Raw genomic sequence first — 2,477 nt, 5'->3', positions numbered from 1 at the left:
ACTATATACTCCTTCAAGCTCTTGGTGGATGTAGGTATATACGTGCTCCAGCTGGTTCCTCTGCTATATGTAGCAATGGTAATATGCCATGTTTAGCAAAAATTAATAATGATCATCCATCCAAAATTTGAAGACCCTGAGATATTAATTTTTAATGCTATTATATAGCCCAACACTCAATAGCCATTAATTTTCCTTCAATCTTAGACAACCTTTTTATTTTTGAAATAGGTGGAGAGCAAACAATTGTTATGGTATTTCAATCCATATGACATGAAATAGTTTGGCTACCTATGATGTCATTCAATATTGTTGTTTTTCATGTTTAACCACTACTACAGAATCTATACATCCTTATTGGCAGGTCAAAATAACATCAGGAGTGTGTTTCCTAATCGTCGCTCCAAACATGTTAGTGATGTCTGACTAGTACTAGCGCCCGCCTTCGATGAGGAGGTCAAAAACAAACCCAAAAAAACACCGGGTCATGGGCTCCCAAGACCACGGGCTACCAAGGCATGTTGTGATCATAGTTTGGATGCGAGGTTTTTGACTGTTAGGAGCGTCGCCGCTTCCGCGCTCATGGAAGGTACCATTGTGGAGTGTGGCCGGAGAGGATCTAGAGAGCACATGGGATAGAGGACAACAAAAATAATAATCTTGTTTGACTTTATCTCTCTCGAAATAGGCTCGCGCCCCGCTTTGTAGACAAAGCACAGACCAAAGTACATGGCCGAACGATATAAGGTGGGTATAACCGTACTGCACAGAACGCATGCGGCTACGCTGCCGAAAGAGAACACATGAAGGTCTGAGTACAACGTCACACTAAGGCCTAGTATGGTTAAGCTTCACTACAACACCCTCAGGAGTGAGACGTAAGTGTCACCGCTGCCGAGTCCGAAAGGGACAAGGGTCATATCTTTTGAGTAGATGTTAGATTAGTGATTTCTATTATTTAATAGATAAGAGTAAGTTGTTAGATTGTTAATTGATGATCTTGTGGGAATTTTCACGATTTACTAGAACATCATATAGAAATTTGAACACTTTACGCACTATGCAACATTTTGTTTTTTGTCTATGATTATTTTTCAACAAAATCTTAGTCCATGTTTAAATTAATCTTTTTGTTTCTGCTGCTGCAACCAGAACTAAATTGCACTTCTTTATGCACTACAGATGCTATAACATGGACTCTCTGTGTTGATGGGTAAGGACATCTCAAAGCTATCCCATGAAACATACAAGGAGGGACGAGCTAATTTGAGGATCATATTTCTATGGAAGATATGTTCCATGTAACCATAAGATTTCGGATAGTATCATATATTGAAGGAAATATCGAAAACTGGTTGGCGAAGGTCAGCCTATGTAAAGCCCCGAGGACCCTCTTGAAACACTCAAGCAATACATCAAGCTACTCTATCAAGACTTGGTTCCTCAAATGCAATCTACATATTGTATTCTTCTATTCATCAATACAGATTCTTGCCGAGACAATTGAGGAACAGACAGCGAAAGCAAATTTTTGGGGCCAATTTGAAGTACCTGGTATCCAATTGTGACAACCCGGTCGCGATCAGCAAGAAAGGGGATCGGGAAGGCACGGAGAAGAGCAGGTGACGAACAGACCACCAGAGGAAGGATGGGAGACAGAGGGGGAGGTTATCCCAATTCAATTGGTTACAGACTCTCCGATTTCTAGAAAGTGTAGACATGCAATTTGCATGCTCTCGAAAAGAAAAGAAAAGAAAATTGGTTGCAGACCCTCACATACTAAGAGCATCTCCAACAGGTGCGCGATTTTAGCGCCGCGCTGGAAAAATCACCTCTTTTGCGCGTGTGCAACCGTTCCGAGCGCTCTAGCGGACATGCAAAAAATGCACGCTCGGTATAGTTGGTTCTGCGCACGAAGCAAAACGGCATCGTGTGCCGCTTATTTCGTGCGCCCTCTCCCGCGCGCTGGACACTCGAGCGCCCACGACCCACTACCGCCACCCTCTTCGGCCGCCCCGCCTTCGCCCCGCCCTGCGCTGCCCCCGGCGAAATTCGGCCGATGGAAGGCCACGCCGACATCCCCCCAACCCCACCCTACACCCGCGACCCCTCTGCCACTGGCGTAAACCCTAGCGCTGGGTTGAGCTTCGGCTTTGCCGCCGGCGGCCCTCCTCCAAGCACCGGTCCCGCAGACGGCCTTTTCATGGCGCCACAGACGACCTCGGCGGGTGGCGTCGCGCCGGTGCCTGCCGTGAAGCCACGTGGCCCCCTCTCCAAGCGACCAAATGCGGAGGCGGCGAAGGCGGGCAAGGTGTCCGGGAAGAAGAACAAAGTGGTGGACGGCTCTTCTAGGCGGCCGAAGAAGAAGCTTGCAGGGCGTGCGGCGGATGCTGTTGGGGAACGTTGCAGAAAACAAAAAAAATTCATATGTTTCACCAAGATCAATCTATGGAGTCAACTAGCAACGAGAGGAGAGT

This window comes from Triticum dicoccoides, chromosome 5A, assembly GCF_002162155.2.
Source record: "Triticum dicoccoides isolate Atlit2015 ecotype Zavitan chromosome 5A, WEW_v2.0, whole genome shotgun sequence".
Taxonomy (NCBI): Eukaryota; Viridiplantae; Streptophyta; class Magnoliopsida; order Poales; family Poaceae; genus Triticum; species Triticum dicoccoides.
Note: the sequence above shows the minus strand (reverse complement) of the source record.